Source organism: Pteropus medius, unplaced genomic scaffold (assembly GCF_902729225.1).
Source record: "Pteropus medius unplaced genomic scaffold, Ma_sr-lr_union100, whole genome shotgun sequence".
Lineage (NCBI taxonomy): Eukaryota > Metazoa > Chordata > Mammalia > Chiroptera > Pteropodidae > Pteropus > Pteropus medius.
Window position 1 is genome coordinate 7,377,769 of NW_024349224.1, and position 18,735 is coordinate 7,396,503.

The 18,735-nt window shown below is 41.3% G+C and overlaps 1 pseudogene; it reads right to left on the reverse strand.

Annotated features, from left to right (window-relative positions):
- Window positions 1-5,806: 5,806 nt before the first annotated feature.
- Window positions 5,807-5,925, reverse strand: LOC120617457 (uncharacterized; annotated as a pseudogene).
- Window positions 5,926-18,735: the final 12,810 nt, after the last annotated feature.

An 18,735-nucleotide genomic window follows, 5' to 3' on the forward strand; every position in this document is an offset into this window, starting at 1 on the left:
GAATAACAAATTATGGAGTCACCCTACCTATAGACCACACACATGTGATTAATAAAGGTGCCAGGTAGCGCTGGCCTTCATTATCATAACTGGAAAGCATACACCTTGATCTGTCATTGAGTAGCTGCCTTTCTCACTGAACCTCAATTTCCTCATCTATAAAATAAAGACGAAAAGGGTATGAGTTCATTGATCTCAAAAGTCTCTTTTGTTGGTATATCAGATTTGTATTTTTATATAGTTTCATCATTTTTCATTATGATCAAAATATTTGGGTCAAGGTTATTTTAAGAGTCTGAATCAAAATGGACAGAAAAGTGCTAAGTTGTATGATGCTGAGCAACTGACAAGCACCATTATTATTTCAGGAGACTTCCTGGCACTTTCTTTCACAGAAAAAAAAAAAGAAAGAAAATTAAATAGTTCTGTTTATTTTTAGAGTTGGGTTCATGGAAAGGTCTTTTTCCATCAACCCAGGGACATGTACAAGGTATGTGGTGTCCCCAAGGACAGTAAGACCTGCTTGACAGGAATCAGGATTCCAGGGGAATAACTTATGTGCTCACAGTAATCTCTAGCACACACAGAAGAGTTTTAGGGGAAAGCCAATATGTGGGAGGCTCTGAGGGCTTTAATTAAAAGGTCAATCGATTTTTTCTAAGGTAATTTTTACAGTGTGCATTAAAAGAATTCAAGTATTCTCTTCCTTTGAATGGAGTTCAAACCTACTGAAGCACACAGTTCTGTGTCTAAGGAACAACAAGTAACAAAAGGCATTCATTAGACAAAGGTAACTAAACCTGACAGATATCTCAGTCCACCCATACTCTCTCAACCTCTCTAGAATCTATCTCTAAAAAGGAAAAGTAATGGGAGACTCCAAAGCTCTGAGTCTCATCTCTAGACTCAGAGCTTTGGAGTCTCCCATTACTTTGGGAATTTTTCCAAGTATCTCAAGTATATACATCCCTTCTCTTTCCCTTACCTAGAATGAGTTGTTCATTTGCCTTATTCCTCTCTAAACTCCACCCCTGTAGACCAGGTCAGTGAACTCCTCCGTAAAGGGCCAGGTAGTAAACATTTTAGGCTTTGCAGGACATATGATATCTGTTGCAACTATTCAACTCTGCAGTTGCAGCACAAGAACTGCCATACATAATACATAAAAAATGGGCATGGCTATGTTCTTATAGATTCGTATTTACGAACACTGAAACTTGAATTTGAATTTCATATAATTATTACAGCTCATGAAATATTATTCTTTTGATTTTCTTTCAACAATTTGAAAATATAAAAACCATTCTTAGATAGTAGGTTGTACAAAAAGAGGCAGTGGGTCAAATTTGGCCCATGGGCCATAGTTTGCCAACCCCTTCTCTGTATCATGAAGAACCTGAGAAAAAGGACTGAATCATAATCCTCTATCTCCTAAGGCTTGCTTCAGTGTCTGATACCTAGGAGATATCCAAAATTATGAAGGAAGGAGCGAGAGATGGAGACCATAGGAAGGACAGGAGATGCAGCCATCACACACAACAAAATAAGCCCTTGGCTCTACCCTCCGGGAGTGTTGAAAGGGAGAAAATGCAGAAGTTTAATAGCATCACTTTTCAGTCAGAAAGATCTGGATTTGAATTCCAGCTCCACTATTTCCTGGCTTGGCCCTGGGCAAGTAACTGAACATCAGGGCACATTTGTTTGCAAGTAACAGAAAACACAACCAATGGTGGCTTAAATATGGCAGATATTTGTTGTCTCACTTATCAAGAAATGTGGATGTAGTGATTCCGAGGCTGGTTCAGTGACTCAGCGATGTCACTGAGGGCACATGCGCTTTCTGTCTCCTGCTCTGACATCTGAGGCTTTTCATCTTCATGTGTGTCATCTATGGTTGCAAATGGCTGCCCCAGCTTTGAGCATCAAATCCAGCATGTTCAAGCCACAAGGAAGGAGTTAGAGGAAGTGCCAGCTCAGTCTCTTCTGACACTGCTTTCTTCTGCCAGGAAGCCAGTGTCTTACCAGAACTCTCTAAGCAGATGTCATTTACATTCTCATTGTCAAGACCTGGGTTATATGGCCACCTCTGTTGCGAGAGAGGCCATTCTTTACTGTAGGAAACAAAGGAAAATGGAGTTGGGAGTGGCTTGGGGAGACCCTTTACAGGGTCTATCTCAAAAATTGTTGTGAGGACAAGTAAGGTAATGTGTGAAAAGCATTGGCACACAAGTACTATTGCAGCTACTATTATCAGTAGAACTAGCATAGATATTTTGAAAATCCTGAAATATAATCCTTATACTGTCAGTATGAAACTGTTACTTCTCAGATGAAGTTAAAAAGGCTTGTACTCTTATTTCGCAATACCCATAATTACATACATTTAAAGCAAATGAAGATTGAAATGGAATAGTGTGTGCATAATATCAGGCTATTAATTTTTTATCCTGTTCCAAATGTACATGGAGCTATATATACACACATATATGCATTAAGAATAAGTGAGAAAAGCCTGGTGACACTAGATATATTCCACATCCTGCACGTTAAATTATATAACTCAGATGCTTTCCTCAGGCTTAAAACCTGAGTCATCCATCCCTCTCTCTTTGCCTTTCCTGCTTAGTCAATACGTTCTGTGGATTTTGCACTGCAATGTATCTCATATTTGTTCTCTATTTTCCAGGACCCAAGCACAACCTTTGTTGCCTCTTGTTCAGACAGAGATAATAGACATCTAAGTATTTTCCTGTCTCTGGTTGTTCTACTCCACCAAAGCAATCTATTCTCAATTTCTTGCAAGTTTTCTTCCCGAAGCAAAGCTTGACCATGCCATTTTCTTGCTCAAAAACTTTCAATGGTTCCCCAATAGCCACAAAGTTCAAACTCCTCATGTTATTCAAAGTGTTTCTTACCTGTCCCCAACCTCCCTTTCTCACCTTCTCTTCTCCCCATTTACAGTCCAGCTCACTTAGAAATTGCACTCTTTTCTCTGAACGACCCCTTCTCTACATACACTTTATGCATCCGTCTTAGCTCACACTGATCCATCTCTGCTCTTCTAGATCCTATTTTAAGTTACACTGAAACTCTGCTTGTGGAAGACTACAGGGAGCTCAGAATTTTATGGACCATAATTTGTGCAACTATCTGATTAAATCAATAATAAAACGGTCAATAGTTGCCGCTGATGTTTTCTTAGTCCTGGGATATTTAAAAGTGCTGACAACTGACAATTTAAAATTGAAATGTCCCATCAAGTGAGCTGGGAAGGAGATAGCTGATTCAAGCCAGCAGGCTCAGCATCTGGACTGCACGTGGCAGGGGCCCAGTTGGGGCTCAACTTATTTCTCCTCTATACCCTTTATTGAGACATCAGAAGGGTTTTCATGTGGCAGAGGGGTGATATACTCTGTGCAGCTCCAAAGAAGGAAGGGAGCCATTGCATCTGGAGCCAGATGCTCAGCTGGATATGCCATTTTGTTGCCCAGTTAACTCTCCCGATAGCTCTGTGAGATAGGCATTCTCATTATCTCATTTTTTATAAGAGATGAGAGATCCAGAGGTGAGTAAATTCTTAATGTCACAATGTTGGAATTTAAAACCAAGTCTGTCTGATTCCAAAATCCCACAGTTTTTGCAGTTATCCAGGATCACACAGCAGGTAAGTGACTAAATTTGGATCAGCTCCCGTCAGGGATGCTACAGAATACATTTGTACAGGGGACGAAAAGCTGGGCCAGATGAACTCTGGAAATCTCTCCCAGTGAGGAGATTCTAAGAGCCCATGTTTGGTATAAACAATCAAAAGAGGACCCCTCCTCACTCTGGCTGTTGGAGGACTTCTCTTCATTTGGATCTGGAAATAAAACTCAAGCAGGGGAGCTCAGCGACCATTCTTTATATGACTTCAATTTTTATTTTTTTCATCATCAACTCCACTCCCATATTTCAGCAATGCCACCCTTGAAATTTTCCCCATGATGTATTATTATCTGCTATTGTGTCATGTTTATATGACTGGTCCTTAAAGCCAGACCACGAAAACTACATGGTAGTGGTCAGTTCTTTTCCTCTTACTATGAACATGTATAACTCAGCTTTTCCTGCATAATAGACTAACTACCACATAACTTAGTAGATTAGAGGTTGGCTAGAATTTGGCTGATTTATCTGGGCTTAACCAGGCTTGACTCCAAGCCATGGGTTAGATCTGGGTATGCTTCAAATAGTACTCACTCTTCTGGGACCAGCCTCCAGGCACGTGTTCGGACGGTGGTGGAAGAAGCACAGCAGGGTAAACCCGGTCACACATTTCAAGGTTATTCTCGAATCGCTCTCTCTAATACCCAACAGCCAAAAAGTTACATAGGCAGTACCAAAGTCAAAAAATGGGGAATTTCAGTGTCCATTTTGAGGTCATGGCAAAGGTATGGATGGATGTCTGCTATAGAGGAGTTAAAACTTGGGACCAATAACGCACACCACCATACCATTCAAACAATTAAGCATTCATTTCCTACTATCCACTGAGTTGTATTTTCATCACTAACAACATAACAAAATTGGAACCGCCATACACCAAACACAGAGCTAGGCACTTGGATTAGTGAAATATTCAAGTCATATCCCTAATCCCTATAAGGTCAAAGTCAAGTGGAGAAGAAAAAGAAGAAAAGCTAAAATTCAATGAATACTTACTATGTATTAGGTACTGTGCCAAGTAAGCTCTCTGACATAATTGCACATAGACCTCCTAACAACCTTATGATAGGTCTTCTGAACAGCCACAGTTTGCAGATTATAAGACCAAGGCCCAAAGAAGTTAATGTAATTCGTCAAAAGCCACACAGCTAGAAAGTTGAAGAGCTTGGCTTCAAATCTAGATACAACTCCCAACCATGCCCAGACAATTATAATACAGTAATAAGTAGCACATTAAAGAAGAATCCGCCAAATTCTGTGGGAACATGGGGGAGGGAACAGAGATCAGGTGAGCCTTCACACAGAAAGTAACAAATGAGCTGGGTCTTGAACCATAAGTAAAAATCCACCAAAAGTTTGGATTGGTGGCAAAAGCATGTGCACTGTCCTGATGAGAGAACAAGGAACTTTCTAGAAGAGTCAAGGGTTGAGTGTCATTGGATTTTAGAGAATGTGGTAGGAAGTGATGAGAAATGAAAGGGAAGGAGGGGGCTGTGGCAGGTGATGGAGAAGCGAGCCCTGTATACCAGACAAGGAGCCCTGACTTTGCTTTCCTCTCATTTCCTTCTATGGCTGCTTCTTTGCAATCAAAGCTACAAATGCTTGTGGGCAGTTTCTTAATTATTTAACACATTTGCAGTCAATTTTCCAGACCTGACGAGAGTGCCATCAGGGCTCTAAGAGTGGTCTAGAAGCTGAGTCTCACCTTATCCAGCAGCCTCGGTTCTCAGGGAGTTTAACATCCAATGGTTCTCTCATCACCTGGCCCTGTAATTCACCAGTCTGATTTATTATACTTGGCTGAGGGCCTAGGACTTAGTTTAGAAAAAGTTTCCAGCTGTATACTTTGCAACTCTACGGTATATCTCTACGCAGTTTATTTTATGTACGACAACAGAAATTCAAACATCTTCTCTCCTACTTCTTTTTGTGAGTGTTTTGGTGTGTCACTGACAAAAGTTTGAGTTCCCGGAAATTTATTTTATTTTATTTTATTTTATTTTTATTTTATTTATTTTATTTAGGCGAGGTAACCCTTGGTTGACCTCACAGATTGCAAGGACCTTGTCAGCTTACAATCCCTCATTTTTTTACTTTTTTATGCCTACAGCACCTGGTTTTCCTGGGTGGTCTCCCATCCAAGTACTAACCAGGCCCAACCCTGCTTAGCTACCAAGATCAGATGGGATTGGGCTTGTTCAGGGTATCATGACCATAGACGAGTTCCCAGAAATTTAATTGTTAAAAAATATCTGGACTTCAGACAATTTCTGAAGCTAGTAGGTTAATCCAAAAAAATATTTATTGTATACCTACTATGTGTAAGATAATGGTCTAGAGTAGGGGTGGGCAAACTATAGCCCTTTGGTTTTTGTAAATAACGTTTTATTTGAAACACAACCACACTCATTCACTTATGTATTGTCTATGGTGGCTTTCAAGCCAAAATGCCAGTGTAGGATACTTGCAAAGAGATCACACAGCCTGCAAAGCCTGAAATATTTACTATCCGTCCCTGGTCTGGACACTGGGCATTTGGCTACAGGTTATCTAAAGATCTTACTGGTTCTCATGGTATTTACTACAAACATTGGTGACTCCTAAATTTATAGCTTTATTCAGACCACTCTCCCAAGTTCCAGAGAGGTATTTGTAACACTTTTTAGACATCACCACCTACTATCCCAATATTCTACTGGCGGCATAAACCCAGCCTCCCCATATGAGCCTCTTTCTAATGGCATCACCACCCACAGATCCTGTGTCTCAGTCACCTGGGAGCCGCCCCTGGATCCTCTTTTTCCCTCAGTTGCACGTGTAACCACCAGGATTCCTCCTCTATATCTACAAATCTGGCCCCTTTATTCTACCCTCACCACCATAGCTCCCTTTGTCTCCCGCCTGGAACAAAGCAGGCTTCCCCTTTCCTTCCCCAAGCTCTCCTCACTGCACAAGCCTGAGGATCAAAGTGGAAGCACAAAAGAGGCACATGATACACAGCTTTTCATTTGACTTGGGAGAATAACTCTTATGGCTCAAAAATAATTATAGTCAACATTCACAGAGCATAGACTACATTCTTGGTACAGTTCTTGGTAATTTAATGCCTTTGATTCTAATAAACATCCTATGAGGTAGACACTCCTACTACCATATCCCCATTTCCCAGATGGGGACACTGAGGCTCGACAAAATTAAATGACTTGCTTAAGGTCACAAGTGAGAGGAGGAGCCGGGAGTCTGTGCTATGCTGCCTCTGCTGACCCCAAAGCTTTATTTATCTTGCTACAGTCACCAGTTATGGAAGCCAAAGTCATTCTGGGAGATGGCTTCCTCACTTCCTGGACCACTCTTGAGAACAATGTAGATCACTGTCACCCAAAGGACCTTATGCTGGGATGCCAGGAGAGGAGCTGCCCCACCCTAGGCCTCTCCCTCCACTGCTGGGAGTGAGGCCCAGGGACAACTGACAAAAATGAAACCCAGAAACTCCGGAGTTGCATTTGTAAGAGAATAGGGTTTCAGAATGGGCTAGAGAGGTTAGAACAATCACAGTACCCTTAAGCAGCCTTTCTCCTGTGTTGGTCTGAAACAAATCCATCACCAAGTTGTCTTTCTGCTCCCTGATCTGTTGCTCTACAAGCTTTTATCATGAATAGCAACATTTTTAAATATTCAGCAAGTGCCCTGCAGAGCACTAAATACCAAAGCACACAGGAAAGGTCATGGTCTCCCTCCCCTCCCCACTCCCAAGAATTATAGTTTAAGAGGCAGGAACCCAAAGCTGAACTCTATACAGTATGGCTAAAAATGTAGAAAAAAATTGTTCTTTGCCCTGTTTTTTCTTTTTTTTTTTTTAACAATGACTTTCTTCTGACTTTGTTGGGTATTACCAACAAAGGTAAAATAATTCATCTGAACAAAATAAATTAAGAATCTATTCTGTCCAAAGCTCTGTGCTTAGCATGGAAAGTGATAAACAGGAGTGCCAAATAATTCCTACCTTCAAGAAGTGTTCTGTCTAGCGCTGCGATAAATTACATGTCTACATAAATATGGTACTAGTTACTGTCCCCAAAAGGTATGCATAAAAGAAATAACAGTTAATGCTGCTCATTGGCCCCTGCCATATGTCAGGCACTGTTTAGTGCCTGTGTGTTCAGTGCTGCAAATCTCCTACATCTCATACAAATCTTTACACTAGCCCTGCAAGACTGGTATCATTGGCTCCATTTTACACATGAGAAGATTGAGGCTAAGGGAAGTTAAGTAAACTGGTCTAGAAGTAGAAGAGCTGGAATACAAACTCAAGTCATTTAGACTCCAAAGCCCATAATGGAGGCATCATTTGCTTCTTTTTGCCCCAAAGAGTGAACAGAATATTTCAAGCAGAGGGAAGAGCATAAGGGAAAGGCCAGAGGCAGAGAAGTGTAGGGTGTGTGCCTTGGGGCAGAAGGATAAGGGAATGTGGTAGAAGTAAGTTAGAAGGGCAGGGTGGGGTTCTGGTTGGGTATTGAGAAGGTTACATCATTTGGTGGCCACTGGCTAACCAGAATGGTGGCTTCTCCAGAGGACCTCACATTTAAGGACATAAAACCACCTTAGAAAAGCACTGGTTTTTTCTGACATTACACCAAATCATTTCCAGCTCCCTCAACACTGTCCCTATAACTTTTTTCAGCACAAACAAATCTTCGGAAATTTGGGGCTGAGCAAACACGGACTTCCAGACAGACTGTTTGTCCTTGCAATGGGCCTTCATGCTCTGGTGAGATAACAGGGACTCAGCTGCCCTCCAGTTAATCACTTCTTCTTCCCAGATGAGTTGTCAAAGGAGAATCGAATTGGTCTGTGGGCATTCTTTCGGGATTGGTCTGTGGCATGTTGCATTAATAGAGTGTTTGAAGTACAGTCTTCAGAAAGTATGCTTCCATTTGTTGCTCTTTGTCATTAGAGACTCTGAGCATCAACCAAAAGGAAGAATAGGGTCTGAAATCTACTTATTGGATGAAAAGGAAATAAGCAGTGGGGGAGGGCAGGAGTCAGATTGTGAAAGAGACCCAATCTTTGTTTTCAATAACAATACACATTTCAACACTGTCATATGAGCAGGAAAACTCAGGGTCATTGAGGAGAATGAGCATTAATTGACCAAATTTCAGCAATTTCTAGAGTGATGGACAAGAAGAGTAGCCTCAAAGGTCAAAGGACTTAGATCATAGAATCATAGATGAAAGGAACAAGAGAGATCAGCCCTTCATTTTTAAATCAGAGAAGCTGAAGTTCAGGGGATGCTAAGACTTCGCCAAGGACACATGGATAGTTAGCAATGGGACAAGATTTTTAAAAATTAATTAATTATTTTTTTGGGGGGGGATGACATTGATTAACAAAATCCAATAAGTTTCAAGTGTACAATTCAATAGTATGTCATATATATATTGCACTATGTGTTCAATGCCCATAGTTAGATTTTTTCCCATCACTACATTATTTGACCCCTTTTACAATTCTAAGTATCTTGATTTGCAGGCCAAGGTCCGTTTATGACATCATGCTACCCTCTAGGAGAATGTGACTACAAGCAAAGGGTAAATGTTTTAAGATGTCAGAAACTCGAGTGTGGGTGTGGAAGAGGGACAGCTTCAAGAAGGACACAGAATGATGTAAAGTGGGATTTAAATCGGAGGAGAGATGAGGGAATTACAGCTGAAGGGGGATGCCCTCCACTGCCCAGAATGTGCCAAGGCCGGTATCTCAGTATCAGAAAAAGAAGTAAGCAGATTCTTGTAGCCAAAAAAAAAAAAAAAGCTACAGCAGTAAAATCAAGTCCCCTTTCCGGAAGAAATATAAACCCTTGTAAGAGATGAGAAATCTAAACTTTTGTGCCCTGGCTTAACTGTCTTAAGAAACCAACAGCTCTTTGGGAGGTTGAAGACAGAAGGAGAAAAATCTTGGCTTGGCTCCCCGCTTATAGGAAGAGTATTTCCTGCTGGCAGCTATAAACATTTATGAAGCACCCTGAGGGCTTCATCCCCAGTAAGGCAGCCAAGGAAGAGACAGCTTAGAGTGGCCAAGTTCAGCTTCCCCTAAGCCTTACCAATTCACCAATGGGTGATGGGAAGGCAGGAGATTTGAGTCACCCTTGCTAATCGTGCTCAGCTCATTGGCCCATAACAAATCTTCCTCTAAAACGAGGCAGGTGAAGACAGCAGCTAATGTGGAGAAGCTGTTATAAAATGAGCCTGGATGAACAGTATAGAACCCAGGGTTAAAGCAGGATGATGGCAGAGCTATAAAATATACAGAAGGAGGAATTAAAATTGGAAAGAAAAGTGAACACAATCGTGTCCAGTAGGTGAGATTATAAGTGCTTGTTTAATCTTTCAAAATAACCTTCATTATCATTATATGTGATTTAAATAATTTTATCAACTGCTTGATTTTCTCTCCAACCCACCCCCAACATATACCAAACTAGTAAAAGAAGTAGGCAAAGTTTTCCTTGAGCACTCACCCCCGCACACACAAACACACACACGCCATCTCCCTACTACCCTCATTTTATACCCTATATCATCTCTCTGGGGCCTACTTCCTGTTATCTCAAAATTGACTTCTCTCTCTCCTTCTTTCTGCCACCTACCTTCCCTAAATATTTCCTATTATTAAAACCATCCTTGTGTTCAGTGGTACAGTAGCTAACCTAATGAAGAAAGGTACTCAGAGAGAGAGGTTGCTCTCAGGATAATGTATCTGTTTGACAGCTGGATAGTCTCCAAAGACAGACACCGTCAACGTCTTCCCTCTGTGTACACAGATGCTACTCTCTCTCCATGTAACTGGGCTGACTTAAGTAACCTGCTTGACCAATAAAATGCAGAGCAAGTAACATTCTGGGGCTTCTGAGGCCAGGTCTTAAGAAATCTTCCAGCTTCCTCCTTGCTCTCTTGGAATACTCATTCTTAGGATGCTCTCTTTGGGAACCAGCCGCCATGCTCTAAGAAGCCCAGGCCACGCGGAGAGGCTCAGTGTAGGTGGTCCAGTTCAGTCAACAGTGTAGGTGATCCAACAGCTGGCATCAACTGACAGCCATGTCCATCTTGGACATCCAGCCTAGTCGAGACTTCAGGTGACTTTTGCCCCAGCCTCCACATGACTAAATCTGTATGAGAGACCTCAAGCGAACGACACCCAGCTAAGCTCATTCAATTCACAAAACTAAGAGAGATAATAACTTCACATTTTTAAGACACCAGATAATAACTTCGCATTTTAAGGGTGGTTTTGTAAAGTGGCAATAGATAAGGAAAACATTTTTAAATAGTTTTTTTTTAAGTGGGATGACAAAACTTCAGTTTCTGTGGTCCTTGATTTGATAAAAGATTCCAGGAAGAACTGCTTTTTTATTCAATCATTTATTTAATCATTCACTCATTCATTCATTCATTCATCTAATCTAAACATAATAAAGAAAAGTTCTTTATAAGGCTCTGTGCCAGATGCTAAGAAGTATAGCAAAGTGGACCAGAAGCAGCCAATGCAAAAACTGTATTCCATCAGAGAAACTGCTATCTTACATAAAAGTGGCAAAATTACTTAAATTTGGATGGGTCAGGTGAGTGGGATGTGAATATATGCTTTTTTGGATGCAAGGGCACTGAAGAAAATGAGAATAATGTGATATAGGCAAGGCCACTGAAGCGAGACAGCAGGCAGTAGGCAAGGGAGGCAGGAGAAACCCTTCCAGTTTGATTAGAAAATAAGGGGCCCCAAGGAGAACAGTGGGCAAGGGGGCTGACTGGAAAGGTTGGAACCCAGCCCTTGAGCAGGTCTCGCTGGGTGGCAGCCCTCTGAGCCACACTATGACTATGTCCCTGAAGGCCAAGGTCAGTGTGATCTTCGTTCTCTGCCACAGATCAGTCACTGATTGTTCCCAGCTGCAAGCTCATTGCTTTGCCGAGAGACTAGAGACTAAAGAATGCAAGAATCAAGTCTAAATAAATCTCCAAGGGATTCAAACAGCACATCTCAGTGTATAAACTGCAGCCCCCATTTACACACTGTATTTATGAGCCATGGCAAAGTCCACACATTCACTACCCATTAATATTGATGCTATTAGGTGGGAGAGCATCATCATAGCTCAGAGTTAATGGGTAAAGAATCAATCCCATTTCAACCTCTAGGGAAAGGCTGAAGTGGGAGCTGGACAAGGGTTACAGGCATTGCCCACAAAGTATTAGCTGACCTGGATTCCCAACTCTGCTGGTAACTTGCAGTGTGTCCTTGGGTAAGTTACTCTCCCTCACTGAGCCTCAGTTTCTCCATCTGTACAATGCAGAGCATCTATGAAGTTGCTTTAAGCTCTGATAGTTCATGATTCTATGGGAGGGAGACATGTTAAGTGGAACAGAGCAAAGAGGTGAAGTATGACCTGACTCTCACACATCTGCCAGCAACTTCAAACACATCCATGGATCTCTAGCCAAGTCTTAATGGCATCATCAGTGTTTGGCTAGTACCATGCACGACTTCATGCTAGGCTGAGAGTAAGATCAAACCTCAGATTTCCACGTAGTTGACTTTTCCCCAGGGAATCTGGAGACCATGATCCCAAGTTTCTCCCTGTACATCTGATTCTGGAGGTCATACTTCATTATTGCATACATAAGTGCAATACCTTTAGACTTAGCCTAATGCATATAATGCTCTCAGAATTCACTAGGAAAGGAGGAATTCTCTTCATCAGATTTTCTTCTCTCTTCTCAGGAATATAATGTAACTTCATTTCACCACACCATAAATTTACTTCAATGAGTTGAAAAAATGATGTTCAGCTTCTCATTATTATTTAAATAGCTCATTGAGAGCTTGTATTTTACTATAAGCAAGAAGTCATGAAACTCGTGACAAAATGAATTGCCAGATCACTAACAAGCTGAGTACTCTCAGTTCTTCAATTTGAGACAGTAGCAGTTTTGTTTAAGATCACATAGAATTTCACAACAATGCAGATCCTAATAGCCCCAGGTTGGAATACTGAGATGGGCTTTCTTATATATCGACAAGGTCTCCCTGCCTCAAGGTTTGAGGTGCAGATAGAGGAGTGCCATTTGCCAGCACTAAGATATGGTCAGCCCACACTGCTTCAGAAATAAAGTTCCCTCTACCATCTCCGTGGGTTGCCATCCTCACCTGTGTCAACTGAGTTAGCACCATAAACCATCTTTGTTTATTGCTGAGCAACCAGGTAGGATTCGGAGGAGAAAACTGAGATTGTCACTAGAAGCCCCACTCTTCATCAATTCTGACTTGCAGAAAGTAGTGGTGAAATAGGCCACCCACGCAAAGTTTACTTTGGACCCCTCACTTTGATGTATTCCTTTATGTATGCCCAAAAGCTTTCCCCTCTCTTCTCCTTCGAGTGGGTGAAAGTCTGGGTAAGGAAGGATAGGAGCTGGGTCAAAGACAACTATGCAGAAGAAGGACAGCATAATTTTTTGTTCCAAAAACCAAGAGACAGTTCCAAGAATCAAGAAAGAGTGGCTAACATACTGGAGCCTGACTGTCTGGGTTCAAATCCCAGCTCTGCCACTCACTATCAGTGTGATGTTAAGCACGCTACTTAACCTCTCTGTTCACGGGTTTCCTCATGTCTAGAACAGGGAGAATAACAGTGCTTATGACATGGGGATGCTGGGATGATTAAATGGCATCACACATATAAAATACCAGAGCAGTTCCTGGCACATGTTCCATGTTTACTATTTTATTGCTGTGTGGGCTTCTTTAGCTACCAAGACGGTCATAAAATTCAGCTGGTCCCATACCTGCTGGCCTTCTAGTAGACTGTGTCCAGCCAACAAGAATAACCTTTCCAGATCCTCCCCACTGGGGAACTACACAAGTCATGAACAACTTCTGGCCTCATCCCCCTGAACTGGGAAAGGGGAATAAGAAGTTGGGAGTAGGACCTAATACATGCAGTGCAGCGACAAAAGCAATGACTGGACAGTCAAGACACTTGGTTCCAGTCTCAGTTCTGGCTTGGATTATACATGTGATCCCTGCAGCGGTTGACCTGATGGCCTCCATGGTTCCTCCCAGTTCTAAAACTGAGACACCCAGGAGCACCCTTGCCCAACACTCCACTCCTGGGAAGTGAGGTGCTGACCACCACAGCTGCCGTGCCTTTTAAAAATCCCGACCTGCAGCCCTCATGCCTGCTTCATCACATGGGATTGGGTTCATTCCAGGAAATAGCTGCCTCCAATTCATACCTGTCTCTTACTAAAGTGAAATGATAGCACTGTAGGGTTTGTGTCCATTACATCTGCCACTTTTGTGGAATTCCCACCTTCCTAAGTACCCAAAAGCTTCTGGGACCCCATGGATCACAGTGTATTGACTACATCCTTTTTTGCCTTCAGTAGGGTTAGCTTTTATCGGGAAAACTCTGAGATAACTAAACTATACTTGCTTTTCTGCCCTGCCCAAAATAACAGCATGTTTTCTGGGTTATGTCAGCTCACTGAGCTGTCAAAGACACTTGAGAGGAATCAAATGTTTTTTGTGGATGGCGTTGCCACACACCTCACACATGCACACGCACACACACACACACTGCTCTTTAAATCACCATATAGTAAGAGTCAATGAAAGATGGAGGGTTGGAGAGCAGAAAGAAGAGAATTTTTTATATGCACTCACTCATTCTTCCTCCATGTTGAATCTATGGACTTTAAAAGCCCAGTTGAATCCTGATTCTTATCTGCATCAATCTGAGTAAAATATTTGGCAATCAGAATTCAGTGAATGGTCAAAAAGGAGAGTGGGCCACATTCAGTGCCTCCCCTGCTCTCTTGTCTCTGCAATGTTAATAGGCCATGCAGTGATAGATGGGAGCACAGAGTGACCTCCAGCATTTGTACTATTATGCGAATGTCTTATTTTGGTAGCTTTATTGAATTTTAGGCAGGTGAGTGATAGCCTTCCCATATTGTGAGCTCTTGTCAAATGTTTCCTGACTGATGTCTTCTCTCATTTTATAGGCTCCCCAGAGAAATAAATCCAATTGAAAAGAACAACACACATTTTCTACTTAATTAGACACGTTTCCTATAAAACTAGAATTCTTTATTAAATTATACAAGTATAGGCATTAATTTGAATTAGCATTAATGCCATACTTAAATTGCTTATTTCAAACCCAGATATATAAACCTGCAGGTATAATCAGATGTTTTGCTCACCGAAACTTAACTTTCCAGAATGACTATTTAAACAAGTGGATCTTTACATAATGAATATTCCTGCACATCTTGAGACTTTCTTGGGAGTTAACCACTCCCTGTAAAATGTGTCCATAAACAACATGTTGTCTACATTTTGAAGGTATGCAGAGATTCCTGGAGCCAATCCACGAACCTCCCTCCTTCTCACCACCCCCAAGTTCTATGGACCCAAGTCAAGAACTCTTGACTTGGTTCTCAGGCCCAGTCCTAGCTTAGACACTATGCTTCTCTTCCCTTGAGTTTCTGTAACGTTAGAGTGTGAGTAAACCCCCTTCCCCAACCCAAATACTGCTTCAGGTCCTGAGATTTAGCAATATTTGGCATCAAAAGTTCACATGCATTTTCCTTTATTATGGGTTCAACTGCCCAGCAAATATTTCTTCCAATTTGATGAAGGATGAGTCCTATTTGCCCTCTGTCTTGGAACCTTTTTTTTTTTTACCTTATAGCTAAGAAAAGAAGAAAAAATTGTTAAAGGGTAACAAGGTCTTGCTAATCTTCACAAAAACAAAACAAACAAACAAAAAAACACCATGATTTGTTTCCTTCTATTTAGGAGGGGTAATTTGTCCTTCTCTCTAACAAACACGATTGAAGTTCCTATACTCAACAGTCAGAAATATGGGTATACCTGCTTAATCTTTCTTATAAAGACTGCCCTGTGACATAAACTCTGTTTCTCTTGGTGTAGGGATCCACTGCCACAATCTTTGAAGGAAAAAATAACCCTTTACACAGACTGGAGAAAGAGTGTTAAATAGATATGCTCTCTTTCGTTAGGCTGGAAATCCTCAAAGCTGATGATATCTGAAGAGGTTATTCAGGCCATTCAAATTAGACAAGGTAGAAAATGAAGCTCAGAGCATTAGGCTTTTCATCTGTAGAAACAAGGCTGCTAATTACAATACTAACTTTGCAGGGCTGCCATCAGTATCAAAGGACACAATGTGTATAAAGTACCTAGCACAGCACCTGTCATACAGTAGCTAATGGGCTCAAGCGTGGGGAAACTAAGCACCATGGACAGTTCCTCGTAGGCAGCCATTTTAGAGAAGGTGGTCTCAGACTAGGTGACAGTTGCCTCATCAGGCAGCCTTACTCTATGGAAAAGGACTCTCTGGTTCTCTAAAGGACCGTGGCCACTTGGACAACCTCTGGCTTTCCATGGCAAGGAAATCATCCTCTTCTCTATCTCTATCTGAAGGTGCACTCTACCAGGTGTGAGGTCCATCAAAGGAATCTAAGTTCTCAGAGGTCTTGCTGGATTAGATACCTGGGTTTCCTTTCCCTGTCCTGTGACTAAGTCCCCAGCTGACCATTCTTCATAGATCCTTCTTCCCTCCAGGTGAACACAGGGGGCTTAAGGGATCTTTGTCCTGACTCTATCCCTAAAGACTGTCTTTCTTGACTAACATTTATTTTTCAAGGAAAGTAATCTGGTTCCACCCCATACCTTCCTTGGCCCGATGCGTGGGTTTCAGGGCAATTTTCTACTGTATTTAGGACAGCCAGCTCCTACAAGTGAAAATACCAGCCAAGGCGCTATCTTTCTAAATAAAACGCTGACTAAATGTTAACAGGCTTCTTTGTCACAATGGGGCAGGAGCTGAGAAGGGAGTTGAACAAACATGTGGATGTGCTCTTTGATGACAGTGCCTAGCTGCTTGAATTCCTGACAGGTGCTCCTCTATGTGGCTGCCCACATAAGAACATGTGTATCTATGCCCCACTCCCCTACCCCGTCTCCAAGACAGGGTTCTTGATTCCGCAGTGCCAGCATCACTTGATGGTAATACTGGTGGGCTCTATAGTCTTGCTCCTAAAAAATACATGTTAAAATCAGAATTTTGTAAAGAAAAAATAAACAAATGGGACCACATCAAACTAAAACGTTTTGCACAGCAAAGGAAACCATCAACAAATGAAAAGACAACCTACTGAATGGAAGAAGATATTCGCTTATAATATATCGGATAAGAGATTAATATTCAAAATATATAAAGAACTCATACAACTCAACAACAATAAAAAACAAACATTCCAGTTAAAAAAGGGGCAGAAGACCTGAATAGAGATTTCTCCAAAGAGGATATACAGAGGGCCAACAGACATATGAAAGGATACTCGAGGTCACTAATCATCAGAGAAATGCAAATTAAAAGCACAATGAGATAACACCTCACACCTGTCAGAATGGCTATCATCAATAAATCAAAGAATAGGTGTTGGCGAGGATGTGGAGAAAAGGGAACCCTCATACACTGTAAGTGGACTGCAAATTGGTACAGTCACTATGGAAAACAATCTGGAGGTTACTAAAAAATTAAAAGTGGATCTACCTTTTGACCAAGCAATTGCACTTCTGAGTATTAATCCAAAGAAAACCAAAATAGTAATTCGTAAAGATCTATCACCCGTATGTTCATGACAGCACTATTTACAATAGGCAAGATAAAGATGCAACCTAAATGCCCATCAACAGACTATTGGATAAAGCAGCTGTGGTTCATATATACAATGGAATATTACTCAACCATAAAATAAAATGAAATCCTATCATTTGCAATGACATGGATAGACCTAGAGGTTATTATGCTGAGTGAAATAAGTCAGAAAAGATAAATATATGATTTCACTTACATGCAGAATCTAAGGAGCAAAAAAAAAAAAAAACTAATTGAAAACAGACTCACAAATATAGAGGACAATCGGGTGATGGCCAGAGGGGACAAGGGATGGGAGGCTGGGAGAAAGCGGTGAAGGGTTAAAGAAGTACAAATTAGTAGCCGATAGATGGTCACAGGGGTGGGGAGCACAGCATAGGGAATGCAGTCAGCAGTAATGTAACGGCTATGTGTAGAGCCAGAGGGAAGATAGAGTAATCAGAGAGATCATTTTACAAACTATATAAATGTCTAACCAATGTACTGTGTACTTGAAACTAATTTTTAAAATCAGAATTTTGTAAAGTGAGTGTCACTTTATCATCGGCTGACATTAGGATTAAGTGCTTCTTTCTATTTCCAATTTTCCCTGACTGTGAGTGGCTCTAAACACTTTCATTTCTAGCTACTTTGCCTTCTGCCAAACCAGTTCCGTTAGGTGTTAGGAGTTTATTATTTATCAACTTTTCCCTAAGGCAGGTCTTGTTACTATTTCCAACGACAATAGTAATAGCCTCATGTCTGCTTTTCCACCTTTTCCCCCAACCTGCAACCCACTTTACACAAAGACGCCAGATTAATTTTCCTAAAGTTTGCCTAAGCATACATAGCCTTGCTTAAAATATTTTTGTTTTAACATGGCTCTTAACTGTATACAAAATTACATATGAACCCCTTACTCTGGTATTCAGTGTCTTTAATATGGCTTCTCCCAGCTTGTCCTGCTCTTTTCCCAAATAATTATTGCCCCCATATACCAAATGGATTGGTTAATAATTCTTAAATAAGTATATCCCTGTTATCTTTATTCATGTTCCTCTGTGCTTCTGGAATGATCTCCCCTTCTCATAAAATCTTCCCTTTCTTCAAGGCCACTCCAAACCCCATTCCTTTATACAATCTTTGCTAAGTAACAATAAACACTAACATTTAGTAAGCACTTAGGATATGCCAGGCATTGGGCTAAGCACATATAGTGAAGCAGGACTTCAACCCAGGCAGCCTGCGTCTGGGGTGCCCACTTTTAAACCACTCTCCAGTTATACCCAACCCCTAGCACCTGAGTAATT